General features: G+C 44.4%; 1 protein-coding gene across 2 annotated transcripts in view; it reads left to right on the forward strand.

The window, feature by feature from the left end:
- The window catches only part of jdp (DnaJ domain-containing protein), a 148,950-nt gene that overhangs the window by 72,666 nt on the left and 60,941 nt on the right, over nt 1-15,343 (forward strand). The gene's annotated exons all lie outside the window — the stretch shown is intronic.

Here is a 15,343-nt window from a genome sequence, read left to right on the forward strand (position 1 = left end):
TTAAAAGAAAGACTTGCGGCTTTACTCGACCCTAGGAACTTAAAAGAAAGACTTGCGGCTTTTGTGAAACAAAGACAAAATGTAACCAGGAGTCATGCATCGTCCAAGAACAATCCTGAACACCTGAAGAAGGTTGTTAGAGGTCTTTTCCATCGGTAGTTACGGCTTGAGGTTGACGGCGTCTAAAATGACCCTGGTAGTCGTCAGGGCTGAGGCCCCAAACAACCAACGAACCATCGTTCGAGTACATATACACCAGACTATCCTGCCGGTGGCTAGGGAACCTGACCTGCTGAGTGTTCCGTCCGTCCTCCCACAGCAGGTGGCACTGCTGACGATCACCCGCAGTGAAGCCACAGTAGGCGGTGCCTCCACCACCGCCACCGCCAGTATTGCCTCTCGTTAACGTCAGGTGGCTATTGCACGATCGGCTCAGGTAATCTAATCTCAAATTAATTAAACGCTTTATACTGAACCTTAGTTATAATTGGTTAACTGTCTATTATGGCTGCATGTCGTTAACGAGCGAACTGTTCTGGTATGAATTAATGCTATACATATACATAAATATATATTATATATATATATATATATATATAGATATAGATAGAGAGAGAGAGAGAGAGAGAGAGAGAGAGAGAGAGAGAGAGAGAGAGAGAGAGAGTGAGAGAGACTCTAATTGCATAACCCCAGTATTCCTTTCATTGTGCTCTTGCAGCGTCGAGGCCTCGCGCCCAATCGGAGGCAGGGAAAAAAATGTATTCCTCTAGAGAGGAAAGTTCCTCGACGAGAGAATGTACTTCCATTCTTTATACCTCAGGAGGAAGTGTATCAGAGGCTTGACTGAGGTGGCTTATGGGAGGTGCTACGGGTATCTGTGGGTAAAAGCTAAGTTGCTAAATGAGAAGGTTACACCGTGAGAGTAAGTCTTGTGCGAGTAGGAAGAGAGGAGGGTGCGTGGTTAGTGGTGATGGTGGATTCACATCATGGATGTGTGAAGTCGTCATAGCTGTTTGATGTTTGTACGGACGGAGCGGAGAAATGGGCAAATGCTAAGATTTTTGGAGTTTGGGTAGGGGGCCTCCAATATGCTGGAAATAAGAGGATGTGGTGAGTAGATCGATTGCAGTTTGGAACTGACACGAAGAGAGACTCATTAAGTTAGTGACAGTGTGGATAGCGTGTGACAAGCGAAAAGTAAGATGATAAGGTACAGAAGTATGGACGAGATAGAACTGCTCGAGTATGACTTTGAACTAGGAGGACCTGGAGTAGTTCGAGTGTTTGAGGTACCTGGAAGTGAACTTAGTAGGGTCACTCATGAATCAAGCTGGAGGAGTGAGGCTAAGGTCTTAAAGGAGGTTGAGTGTATGGAAGATATAGTCAAGTGTCCATAAGCGTGATGATGGGTGTGTTTAAAGGTTTAGTAATCCCGTTTTCTCTGGATGTGTCGTCGGTCCTGCATAAAAGGGATAGAAGGAGTGTGAATGCGCCAGTACTGAAATCCCAGAGGACGGTATGTGGCGTGAGGTGGGTTGGTCGTGTTAGAAATATCAGAATCATAGAAAGGAGAGGAGGTGAGTGTGGTCTGACTGAGATAGAGGAAATGGTTTGGGCATATCGAGAGGATGAGTGAAGAGAGAATGATAAGAAGATCTATGTGTTGGATGCAGAGGGAGCGAAGGGATTAGGGAAACAAAGAGGAGATGGGGATATGGAGTAAAGTAGGATTTAGGGCACTGGGGCCAGATCAGTCAGGAGGGTGAAAGGTGTTCGTCGCTTATAAAGAACTGAAGCTATGTGGTATACAGGGGGCGACGTGATGTTAACTGGGTACACTAGGGAGTATGAAGTGACCGGGTAAACTATAGAGCAATGTGCAAAGCTGGGTTGTGGATGACAGGCGCTGGTTTCTGCACATTATAAATCACACATTATAAATGGATGTATGGAAACGAACCTATCGTTCATCTGTTCCCGACATAACATTACAAAAGCATGAACGACAGTTAAGTATAAAAGTGTAGCAAGATATATTTCATTGAGAAAAGTAAGAAAAAGATGATGCAGTATATGATGGGAGTAACTATTTCTTTTTCTTTTTAGCTCATATTTATCACTTAAGATGTTGCGAAGCAAAGGAAATTTAAATCTGTTTGGGGAGAAATTAAAACCCTTTCCAATTCTTGGGATCAATGTGCCAACCATTTATCACTTAGACTGTCATGAAGGCAATGTTAATCCCATTAATACAGCGAGGTTATAATCAGTCTCGGGAGTAATCCTAATCATCATCTCGAACGGGAATCAAGGGAAGCTATTCATTCTATTATTCATTCATTAATTTTACGTGGAAATATAAATTAGTTTTACGAATGCATAGAGTTAATTGGGTTTTAGATTCGCTTGCTGAATTCAGGGAAAGGGGAGCCATCATCATATTACATGTTGCAAACAAACAGGATTTATTTATAGTCTCCCCACACCCACCTTCTCTCTCTCTCTCTCTCTCTCTCTCTCTCTCTCTCTCTCTCTCTCTCTCTCTCTCTCTCTCTCCTACCCTCCACTCCTTCCGTGTGTCTGTGGAAAGTGAGGGTATAAAACGTGCAGGACGAAGATAATGTCTTTACGTCAAGTAGAATTGGAGTGTGGGGAGCAGACAGCCTCCACATATGTAAGGATAAAACGAAGTCCACACATGCAAGTGGAGATAAGAGGGTAAGTCTGCAAGCGATTCACGAAGATGGCGTCTCGTAGCGAAGAACTCCTCCGTATGTTTAGCTATGTCCTGTTGCTCATACTCATTCCTGGGAGACGATCAGCTGGGTGAGGGAGAGGCAGGGAGAGTGAGACCAAACGCTGGGAGAGTGACAGTAGAAGAGAGAGGATAGAGGAAGAGAGTAAAAAAAAAATGATAATTAAGTAGGGAGAGGATGGAGGAAAAGCCTGTTAACTCCCTTCACTCCCGAATGAAGAGCAGCAATATCATATTCCCTTGGGGCAGAGTCGCCCACGGCGTCACAGCTCAGACGGGGAGGGAAGGAGTGTGTTGAGTTACCGTGGGCACCTGACGAAGGTCTGCCTGCCTCCGACACGTGATATAACGTCAGCTCACCGAGTCTTCCGTGGATGCGCTCCTTCGTCTGTTACAGACGATGTGGTGGGCATTATAGGGAGCTGTGAGGTGTACTTCCGTCCACTGTTGTACATGTGATCAAAAGTAGTTTATTGACGTGTGTGTGTGTGTGTGTGTGTGTGTGTGTGTGTGTGTGTGTGTGTGTGTGTGTGTGTGACATCACACAGTACACATGCTTCATAACACCGTAACGTCTTAAGATAACATGACACGAACCTGTCTCAACTAAAGACATTTTGAATCATGTTTAGATAACAAAGATGATTTTCTTCTAATCAGTTAATCCAATATTCAGACTTGCCTGCCATTATATTACCTTATGATTGCTTCAGTCTGTGTTTCGGATCGTGTATGTTGAGATGACCATAATCGTCATTGATGCCAAACGTCTTTTTATAAGCCTTGATTACGTTTATCCGCGAAATCGAGGAAAATCATTTTGTATTCAGTATAATTTCAGTATCCGGGCCATCATTAGACACCATTATCACTATTAACTATCATTATTATTATCAAAGTCAGCCTCGCCATCATACATGAAACAAGGGAGTATTGACTGACATGCCAATAGTGAGGATTTACGTTTGTATCACTATCAAATGACCGATTTGATCAATATCGTTAAGAGGTGTGGTTGATCTCCTTTCTCTATAGACCTCTGGAGAGATTAGTGCTCTCTTCGTCTGTTCCCTGGCGCAACCTCGCGACCTCGGGAAACGGCGACGAAGTAAGAAGAAAATATAGTCGTTTTGTTATCATAGTAAAACTCTTTACTTCCGTGTCATTTCCGCTATGGTTTCGTCTCCAGTTATGTGCTGTGTAGTGTAGCCGTCGTCAGCATGGCAGACGATGTTCTTGTCGTATTATCTGGTGGTTTAGGGTCGTGTCCACTGGGGGTCTTGTGTGATCCCTTCACTCCTCTTTATAAGTCCCTGATATTTCCCCTCATCCTTACTAGCCTCTGATACTTACCTCAACATCCCCTTACTCTTCCCTCATCCTTAACACCTCCATATACCTCCCTCATCCTTAACACTTCCTTATACCTCCCTCATCTTTAACACCCCTTATACCTCCCTCATCCTTAAAATCCACTTATACCTCCCTCATCCTTAACACTTCCTTATACCTCCCTCATCCTTAACACTTCCTTATACCTCCCTCATCCTTAACACTTCCTTATACCTCCCTCATCCTTAACACTTCCTTATACCTCCCTCATCCTTAACACCACCTTATATCTCCCTCATCCTTAGCACTTCCTTATACCTCCCTCATCCTTAGCACTTCCTTATACCTCCCTCATCCTTAACACCACCTTATACCTCCCTCATCCTTAACACCACCTTATACCTCCCTCATCCTTAACACCTCCTTATACCTCCCTCATCCTTAACACCACCTTATACCTCCCTCATCCTTAACACCACCTTATACCTCCCTCATCCTTAACACCTCCATATACCTCCCTCATCCTTAACACCACCTTATACCTCCCTCATCCTTAACACCTCCATATACCTCCCTCATCCTTAACACCACCTTATACCTCCCTCATCCTTAACACCACCTTATACCTCCCTCATCCTTAACACCTCCTTATACTTCCCTCCTCCGCCCTCTCCAGACCCACCTCTTCTCATCTGCATTTACATTCGCCTTCATCCGTCATCTGGTCTGGGTCTCACCTGTGGCCATCCTCCCTCCATCTCTACCATCCATATTCTGCCAGACAAACCCTCCTCTCGCCTCTGTTAATGTGGGGTAAGGATCGTCGTCGAGGGATACCAGACTAGAGAGGGGAAGGGTGGGTACTGTGTGAGGTATGAATGTCTCCCTCCCATTACACGCGGGGGATTAGAGATAAGAGCTACGTTTGGCATCGTGGCAGATAACGTGGCTTTCTTATCAGGAGACTTGGGTGATGGGTTGTTCTTGAGAGCCAGCGGCTGGAGGAACTAATTCAATTAAGGTTTTGAAGTGTGTAACGACTGGTCAACGGATTAGGAGAATATTGGGAGAGAGAGAGAGAGAGAGAGAGAGAGAGAGAGAGAGAGAGAGAGAGAGAGAGAGAGAGAGAGAATAGAACAGAGCGTAATGGGAGAGAATTCTTTATTGGAAACACTTGTGTGTGTGTGTGTGTATGTGTGTGTGTGTGTTAGAAAACAACTCCAAAGGGGTACGTCTGTAATATAAAAGTTGTGGATAAATGAAAGAGACTGGATGAGGATATGATAAACGTTAGTGTACGCCAAACACATATTTTAAATCATTGTATGCTAAGTACATTGCTCAGGTCATTATACTCCAAATACTTCCTTTAGGTTAGTGTATAAATACGTAGTTCAGGTCAGCATATGCTGAATATAGAACAGTGTTGTATATCTTTAAATCTCAGTGTGTTCAATACTAAATAGCTGGGTTAGAAATGGATAGCAACATAGCAGTATTGATACCTTGATACAAGTAAGATGTATGTTCGACAGTCTACAAGAGTAGTGTCTTAACTCTACGGGCTCATTGTGCCTGATTATATTATGTTCAAACTGTTGGTTCCAGTAAACTCTCATTATCAAATGGAGGAAATGTTCTTAAGTGTGGTAGAAGTTCCGTGTGGTGCATGAACATTTCGTCGTCAAAATATCACTAAAGACTAAATAACTTTTTCTTTCAGTTTCAGCTCGACTGTTACATCAATCTGGTAAATATTTGTAGTTGATTTGTAAGCACGACCTCATAATCACTTTTACGAGCGACTAACCTGTAGTTAGAACCTTTGTGGTACACTGTATAGACATTCAAAACCACTTTATTAAAGTTCATAAACAGTTAGACCCACTATGGTACAGTACATCAACAGATATATCCACTGTGGTAAAATATATCACCAGTTAGTACTACTGTGGTACAGTATATCAACAATTATTACCACTGTGGTACAGTATATCAACAATTATTACCACTGTGGTACAGTATATCAACAATTATTACCACTGTGGTACAGTATATCAACAATTATTACCACTGTGGTACAGTATATCAACAATTATTACCACTGTGGTACAGTATATCAACAATTATTACCACTATGGTACTGTATATCGTGTAACGCTAATGATGTGTACACTTTCCCCTGTGATTATAAACTGAGATTATGAATGAATAACACATTGAGTACGATGGTACGATCCTTGAGAAGGACGGTACGAAGCCTGACACGACGGTACGATCCTTGAGCACGACTGTACGATCCTTGAGAAGGACGGTACGAAGCCTGACACGACGGTACGATCCTTGAGCACGACGGTACGATCCTTGAGCACGACGGTACGATCCTTGAGAAGGACGGTACGAAGCCTGACACGACGGTACGATCCTTGAGCACAACGGTACGATCCTTGAGTACGACGGAGTTAAACCTGACGAGACGGTACGATCCTTGAGCACGATGGAGTTAAACCTGACACGACGGTACGATCCTTGAGCACGAAGGAGTTAAACCTGACGAGACAGTACGATCCTTGAACACGACGGTACGATCATTGAGCACGACGGTGCGACCATTAATTTTAGCCTAAATGACTTTAGAAAGATCTCGCCATCATACCCCCAGGGTCGTAGCGTCATTCTTGAGAAGACGGATTACAACGGAGTCGTACCTTGTGTTCCGCTGACCTCCAGGTTAACAACTGACTCACCAAGATACCGACAGGTCTTCAGTTTGTCACAGTGGAGCACTTGAGTTGATCCCCGGCACCTATATATTACCTTCCTCTATTGCTCTCCCTTATCCTGACTTTCTCCTGTGTCACCTCACTCCCGAGAACCCTCCAACATACCCCTCCCTAGAGTCTTCAACTCCCAAGACTTGTCCCTTTCAATCTACTGCTGTCAGGAGATATCTCAATGGCTCTGTCTTTCCCTCCCACGGCGCTTCCGTTAACGGAGGTTCACAAGTCTTCATGGTTTCTTCCGTTAACAGGGGCTAACAGTCTCTATGGCCTGTTTGATATCACTCTCTCCATTTCTGTTGTTGTTCCATGAACAGCCTGGAAACCGCCATGGCATGTTCTAGAGCCGTGTTTATGATGGCGTGTGTTTATAATGGTGTGTTGACTGCCACGTATGATTCCAGTGGTGTGTTTACTGTAGCGTGTGGCTGGTTACAGGTCTACTGTTAAGTTGTGTTTATTTTGACACCTCTGTTGTTACAAGTGTTTAAAGTGGAGACTGTTCATTGTGGACGTGTGTGTGTGTGTGTGTGTGTGTGTGTGTGTTCTGGGAAGCATTAGCGAGTGTAAGGCCAAGGAGGAGGTTGTTGCAACGTTGAAGGGAACTTAGCAGAGTGTTCGGCAGGCTAGAGATGGAGTAAATGTTTGAAAGACGTAGCCTGACGTGCCTCTCATGGGATTAGATCGACAAACTGTCGGTTACGAATGAATGGAATCCCATTTGAAAGGATCAGATCGGTTTTAGTTAACTGTACAAAGTTACAAAGTATGAAAATGAAAGTTATGGCCAGTCAGTGACAATGACACACTGTAGTCAGTCACTGACAATAACACACTGGAGGTGTGTTCTTGGAAGATGACCAAAAGAAATATCTTAAAACTCGACATCCATCCTCAAGTCGTAACTCGGTGGAGAAATGATAGATTTGTATACGTCCTCCTCTTGCTCCCCCTCTCGAGGCTGGCTGGCCGCCTCCTCTCGCTTCTGGAAATGAATATTTGAGTGCTGGTCCCTCAACTAGTCCCCGAAGGTCGTGGAGGGGCCGGACGCGTCTCCACCATCTGGAGAGAGAGAGGACCTTCAACATATCCACTCGCTGACTTCAGGTTGAAATATTTTGCTTCGAAGGTCAACAGATTTTGCGTTATCTCTCTATCTAGAGAACTTGTCGATATGAGACAAAATATATCTGATATATCCTTATGAAAAACGTTTTAGGAAATCACCTAAAAATTTACTATAAATCACCTCGGTAAAAATGGCCTTTTTAAGTTAACAATCATCGTCGTTTTACGTGTCACAGGTATTAAGTTCAGATGCTATAGTCTTCAGTCAATGTTTATATGTGAGACAATGTTCTGCATATGGTCTTCGTGAGTCGACGTTGCAGTATGGCAAATGCATAACTTTTGTCAGTGGAAGAATATGAAATGACGCTGTCATCCTTATTCAGAAATGCAGTCAACTGGTATACAAAAACTAGCGTGATATTCCTAGGGATGACTTGATTGTGTAATGTTTTAAGGACAGCAGTCTTGAATACGTGGGAGGCAGTCATACAATAATGTCAAGACGATGTGAGATTTCATGAGGGGAAGATATCCGGCGAATGTGGAAAATCCGGAAAGTGACGATGGAGTGAATCCTTCACAAAAGAAGATGGAAGGCTGGAAAAAGATCGGGAAAAATATCGTTCGGGGTTTGATACACTCCCAACGAAGACCCTGGCTCAGCGAGAGGGCGGGAAAAACCAGGAGTCGAGGCCTTTTCTTTTTACCTCTTTATGGAACATGAACAACTAAACATCCAGGACGAGTTCTCGATCATCATGATCACCCTTCCAGCACACTCGACCTCTTAACTTATTCACCTCTGAACCTCACCTATATATGTGTTCATATCTCAGTCCCTTATTTACTACCTGCCACTCTTCCCTTTTTATTTACCTACTGATTCGTGTACCATAAGCTTACCCCCATGAAGCTGAAATGCCCCAGTATACTTTCCAGGTCATTTCTTAGCTCCAGCACTCTATGGTTCGTCCCTTACGCCAGTACTTCATTAGTCTTCCATACCGACAACAGTTGTGAGGTTTCGTGTAACCATATCTCCCAGGAAGCCCTCAGCGACACCTTCAAAGTTGCTTTCCACAGCAACAATTTCCAGACGATTCCCTCCGACAGTATTTGCCTCAATGCTCTCTACAGCACTTTCCAGGTCATCACTCACGACACATTTCCAGGATTTCCTCTGTGGTCATATTTCCAAGGTTACCCTCCACCCCATTGGGGTAAAGGTTCACGACACCAGTTCCCACGAAGTCGTACACGTCCACAATTTCCATATTGTCCTCTTCACCCACGGTAGGTGTTTCCAGGAGATACTGTGTGTGTCCAGAATTCGTAGAATCCCTCCATCGCCCTCAACGACGCCTTCTAAGTCTCTCTTTACGACTAGAGTTCCAGTTTCCAGGAGATCCTCTGTAACACCATTTCCCTGAAGTGTTCTCCCACACCTCCCGTGGATGCCCCTCGCTCACGTTCCAGGCGACCCATCACGATGAAATCCTCCAGATGGCTCCCTTTGCCCGAACTTCCATGGACGTTCCTCAACATTATCTCAGGGGTACCTTTCATGTCAAGCAGTTTCCAGAAGGTCCTCTGCAGCCATACTAGCCGAGGTGTGTCTCGTAACACCTTCCAGGCCACCGCATCGATGCGACAGGAAAATACAGAGTTCTGTCTTTTGTGACTTATTTCCAGAGGAGCAAGTCCGTCTACGGGCGTACACATGGGTATTTCGTTTGTCCCTTTTTTTTCCCCAGTTAGGCATTGCACAAGATCGGCAGGAAGGACCCTGATGATAGACTTACTCTTTTCCTGAAGGAAAGGCGATGTGCGCTCGCTTCCAGAAATGAAAAAATATTTGTAATTTGCATTTCAAAGTCTATCAAATAAATTGTATGAAATTTTCATAAACATCTAGGAAGCTTGGAATGTTGTGACCTTGCATTTCAGAACCTCGAAGCTCTGACCTTATAGCTTACGTTAAGGATCACGTGCACGGATCATTAATGACTCGCTCGTAGCAAGAGAATTCCTCTAAAAGCAAAGTTTAAGTGATAGAGAAAAAAAAAAAAATTAAGGAATAATGAAACGAAAGATGGCCATATGTAGCTCGACTGGAGACATGGGTCATATCATTTATATTATGATTCCCAGTGAGGTACAGAGGTTATTGGCTCACATTGACGTTCCACGTCTCCAGCACCTTCGCATCAGAGCATCCCATAACATCCTGGTGTGGGGCAATCCTTATCCATCAGAGTATACCCCCGGAGGTGGGAGGTATGCAATCTTAATATGCAGGTGATCTTCACTGCGTCCTAAGAGAATATCTTGATGCCCAATGTCCGTTCTAAATGGATTTGTGTGTATGTGAATACCTATTTGTACTGTAGAGGAAGGGAGTTCTACACTCATTGAGCCCCATTTCCTGAACTTTTTTTTTTACTGTCATGCTAGTCTGTAAACTTCTATATGCTGTCAATAGTTACTAGCTCATGACCAAGTCAACGCCATTTACCAGCCGCTCTTATACTAAAGAATTTCTTTACATTCTTTGTAAAAGGCATCTTGTGTACCTTGCTTAAATTCTTGTTGCGGCCCTTAATTGTTCTATCCCTTCATATTTATAAGAAATCTTCACTTAAAAACGTCAAGGTTGTGATCAGGTCACCCCACACTTTTCTCTCTTCTATGTTGCTGAAATTCAAGGCCTCTAGCCTTTCCCTATCACTTAGATCTCATGGTTCAGATACCATCTTTGTTCTCCTCCTCTGGACCTTCTCCATGAGTTCTTTGTGTTTCCTGAAGCGCGATGTCCAAACTGGAGAAGCATAGTCCAGTATTGGCCTCACGTAAGGTGTGAGGAGCAGGTTGCTGCGTAGTTTCTTGAATGCTGTTCTCTTAATGTGGGATTCAGATGGCAGGTTGGGGACGATGTCGCCTGGCCACTCCCTCTCACAAAACAGATTCCTGTCGCTTATTTCTTGCTAGGAGTGTTAGTCAGTTAGGCAAAGTTTTCGTGACAGGTATTAGCTAATAGGAACATGATGCCAGGAGCTGTTAGCATAATTGTGTCATATATAATAACGAAGCCTCCTTTGACCTCCGTATAAGCTGGGGAAACACTTTGACACCACTGCGAACTTAAACGGTGATTTGGAAAGAAATAGTGTGTGATCCTGTTTAATCACAAGTTCCCTTGTAAAGAATAGATTCAAGTTATGGGTGGTTTAGATGTGAAAAAATTTATGGAGGAAAAGTTTCTGTCCAACTGGACCTTTAGGTTAGGTGGATACACCTGACCTTGTGGGTGACCCTTGAGTATCTCACCATGACTTCTCTCTCCATCCAGCCCTACTACGTGTATAATGTTCAAGTAACAACTTCTCGTTTGCTCCGAAGATACAATGTACGAAGAATCATGGGTTACACCAAGGTTCTTTCTTAGGAAGAGGTCCTAGGGCACTAGAGTAAGTGAGCTTGGAAAGGAGACTTGTGTGAGGAAGTACCAGGAGAGTTTGAGTGTAGAATGGCAAAAGGCGAGAGCAAATGACGAGAGGGGAGTGGGTGAGAATTGGGATGTATTTAGGGAAGCAGTGATGGCTTGAGCAAAATATGCATTTGGTATGAGAAAGGTTGAAAAAGATAGTATAAGATAGTATATTTGCTTTTTTTCTTTTAAATCTTTTCGAACTATCTTATCATCCTTCTTTTTTCCTTGAGTTAGTGGAATGCTACATTTTCTGTGTTTTCCATCTTTATTGTTACAAAACTAACAGAAAGTTCAGTCTCATATTGCCCAGTTGTCTGGAACTGAGCCATTGTGGACTGTACATTCTGTAGCACCCCATCATCCCCAGGAGGCTAGAAGGATGATTTGAAAGTCTGGGTATCAACCAGTCCTTCGTATCAGTAACCAACATCCGCTCAAGCACAAGCTGGTCTTTCGACAATTCAACTAAAGCCTTGATCTAACAACTGGTTCCATGTCCCCTCCTCTCGCATCCTCCAGGTCTGCCTCGTACCAACCAACACCATCTCCCTACAATCAGATGTTCCTCACATCAGCCAGTTGCTCACCACACACCGCCGAGATCTTCTCACAACACCAGCCACCAGGTCACTCCTGTACCCCACCATTCCATCTGTCACACCCCAATTCCCTCTCGAGCCCGTCGCAAATCGCCGGCTGACCATCGATCGAAGGGAGAATGGGACGGAATTTCGTAGGGAGATGGCCTCGTTCAAAGACCTATTCACACCGGACAATACTCCCTGAACACTCCTTAGTAACTTTTATGGGAGGGTTGATGAGTCTTTTATGAGGACGCGGACTTCACTCATCAATTGTTTATGAAAGACAAATATAAGGAAAGTGTCATATATATATATATATATATATATATATATATATATATATATATATATATATATATATATATATATACTTTGTCGCTGTCTCCCGCGTTTGCGAGGTAGCGCAAGGAAACAGACGAAAGAAATGGCCCAACCCCCCCCCCCCCCATCCACATGTACATACACACGTCCACACACGCAAATATACATACCTACACAGCTTTCCATGGTTTACCCCAGACGCTTCACATGCCTTGATTCAATCCACTGACAGCACGTCAACCCCTGTATACCACATCGCTCCAATTCACTCTATTCCTTGCCCTCCTTTCACCCTCCTGCATGTTCAGGCCCCGATCACACAAAATCTTTTTCACTCCATCTTTCCACCTCCAATTTGGTCTCCCTCGTTCCCTCCACCTCCGACACATATATCCTCTTGGTCAATCTTTCCTCACTCATTCTCTCCATGTGCCCAAACCATTTCAAAACACCCTCTTCTGCTCTCTCAACCACGCTCTTTTTATTTCCACACATCTCTCTTACCCTTACGTTACTTACTCGATCAAACCACCTCACACCACACATTGTCCTCAAACATCTCATTTCCAGCACATCCATCCTCCTGCGCACAACTCTATCCATAGCCCAAGCCTCGCAACCATACAGCATTGTTGGAACCACTATTCCTTCAAACATACCCATTTTTGCTTTCCGAGATAATGTTCTCGACTTCCACACATTTTTCAAGGCTCCCAAAATTTTCGCCCCCTCCCCCACCCTATGATCCACTTCCGCTTCCATGGTTCCATCCGCTGACAGATCCACTCCCAGATATCTAAAACACCTCACTTCCTCCAGTTTTTCTCCATTCAAACTCACCTCCCAATTGACTTGACCCTCAACCCTACTGTACCTAATAACCTTGCTCTTATATATATATATATATATATATATATATATATATATATATATATATATATATATATATATATATCCCAGGGAGTATTGAGGAAACGGAATGTGGATGTGATGTCTTCGAGAACCTTGTACCTGCATGTGACCCAAAATACGACACATTGTGGGGAATATATCAGTGGAAACCTCGGAGTAGAATAGTTGTCACACATCAATACTGTGGAGTATATCATATCTTAGTGGCCCTGTATATCATATTCTCTTTTATATAGGGTACACGTCATGACTGGTTTTGTACATATAGCTGCAGGGTTTTAGGACAGCTCTGAGACTTTCTTTCTTAGCTCAGCTTATCGTCACCGAGAACCTTGGTGGACTGAATAAGCTGGAGTGGTTTGGTGGCTAGTAATGACCGGTCTACTGAAATAGGGGAGTGGATATCTATATCGAACAAGTCTGTCTCACTAAACTAGATTATTGGCAACATACATATATTTCACCTCTTCCATAAACCTATATATTTTAAACGATTCTTTAACGAAGAACATGCAACGCAAAGATTGCCAGTCTACCGCGCTAGCCGCGCTCCGACGGAGCACGAGGCTAAAGGCCAGAGAAGTGAGGGGGATCAGTCCTCCAGTGTCCGGAGATCGAGGACCACCTCCCTTACGTCGAAGTGAGAGACTTCAGGCCAGATTAAAAGGCATGATATCCTCGAAGTGGAGGTCGCTATGGGATGAAGTAAGGAAAGGCATGTCGCCGCCAGACAAGGTCATAATAACGGTGTACTACAAGCCTAAGCGCTTGAAGGCAACCATCGTCCGCCGTAGGAATATCCCACGCTCGAAGCTGAAACGAAGGACGTTCGCCAGGGCAGAGATATGTGGTGTCTACTGTCGGGCGTGTGTTGATTCCGGTGCCACACGGTCCTTCATGCCCTTCAGCGTGGCCGAGTCCCTGAATCTCGTGTCCAAGATCAAGAAATACTCGTACATGAGAGTGTGCAATCTACGTCGGGAGGAAACCGTTCGGGTCGGGCATGTGAGGGACGTCACCGTGTGGCTCAAGACGGAAGGGCCTCTCGAGGCGTTCAGAATATGCTGCGAAGTCGTGGTGCTCCCGGAGGAGGTTGTCTTGTATCCAGGAGCTGATCTGGTCCTCGACTGTGCCACCTTGGCTCGCAACCGTATACAACAGAAATTCAACTGGCTGTATACCATGTTAAAGTTGCCACCCCGCGCTACCACGAACCTCGCAAGACATCGCCGTGTCAAGAAGAGGTTCGTGTATGTATTGCCCGCTCACCTGACGAAGGATTTCCAGGATCCTGAAATCAAGATCCTGATCGACACGGGCGCCCCCAGCTCTTACATATCCGAGAACTTCCTGCATGGACAGTTGGGTTCAAGTCCCCCTACGCGCCGTGTTCAAGTGAATATCAACATGGGAAGAATGTGGGAAATAAAGATCAAAGATTTAATCGTCTCTCAGGTAAAGGATGTCGATATAATCCTAGGGCGGCCGGTGCTCACAAAGTACAGATGTGCTATTGATTACTTCAGGCGTAACATCTTCGTCTTTCCCATAGGTGAGCCAACAGCACTAAGACTGAAGAAGCTGTACTTGAGTCAGGAGTACTGCTGACGACCAGGACAAGGGTGAATGCCGCCCCGCAGTAACTGCACTGCTGCGTGTTTCATCGTTGCTTGCGTGGTGTCAGGTGCTGTCATGTAACCCCAGGACCTCTTTCTATGAGTCCTGGTGTTACCTAGGATTTCTTTTCAGGGGGCTCCCTCCTTCCCATTCATTTCGCCTAAATCTATAACTCAATCTAAATCTTACCCATTTGTCGTTATTAGATTTCACAACACTGCAATTAAACCCTACAAGAACACATGTTAGGTGTGAGCATATCTTCCTCCATATGATGAACTTTGTAAAATCTGTAATGCAAATGTTGAGGTTGTCGTATAGTCTGTGAAAAGTTATTATCCTTCTGAGCAACGACTCCAGAACTGGGGGCATCTTGTTCAGCCTAGTACGAGGTGAGACTGCAAGCGTATCCACAGTGGCTCATCCTCCATCTCTCTCTCCCTCTCTCTCTTATCATGGTGAGAAACAAATGCCTCTCGCC

The sequence above is a fragment of the Panulirus ornatus genome, chromosome 1, assembly GCF_036320965.1.
Source record: "Panulirus ornatus isolate Po-2019 chromosome 1, ASM3632096v1, whole genome shotgun sequence".
NCBI lineage: Eukaryota > Metazoa > Arthropoda > Malacostraca > Decapoda > Palinuridae > Panulirus > Panulirus ornatus.